Below are 498 nucleotides of genomic sequence, written 5' to 3'. Positions count from 1 at the left end.
GAATCTGCCCCACCGTCAGTGCAGTGTCCACTGCGCTCAGCGGGGCCCAAGGAGGCCCCTCCTGGTCAGCCCGGCACCCTGCGGTGTGCGACTTGGCGCATCTGACGCAGGCACCGCACAGCTGCTGCCGGCCGGGCGCGGGGACACAGCTGGCCTTGGTCTGCCCTCCTGAGGTCTCAAGGCGACTGCTGACCAGGGACAGGGCCTCCGCCACCGGCTCCCCATTTCCTTCCCTCACCCCCACCTGAGGGGCCCAGGGGAACCCGGGGAGACATGACCCCGCAAGGCGGGTGCAGGCTGGGGCCCCGAGTCTGCGCCAGGCCACCTGCTTCTGCCGCCGTCCACCGAAGGCCGCGACTGTTGGCTCCTGCCGGGAGCCAAACGCGGCCGAGCGCTGCCCGCGCCTCTCAGTGGACGCGGGGCGCCCTGGGTGCCGGCACCTGCTCCCCCATGGGCTGCCTGGGGCGCCCTGGTGGGGCGCTCCCCCGGGGGCCCCGC

Source organism: Condylura cristata, unplaced genomic scaffold, assembly GCF_000260355.1.
Source record: "Condylura cristata isolate star-nosed mole 26May11 unplaced genomic scaffold, ConCri1.0 scaffold00006, whole genome shotgun sequence".
NCBI lineage: Eukaryota > Metazoa > Chordata > Mammalia > Eulipotyphla > Talpidae > Condylura > Condylura cristata.
This window is presented reverse-complemented; position numbering follows the sequence as displayed.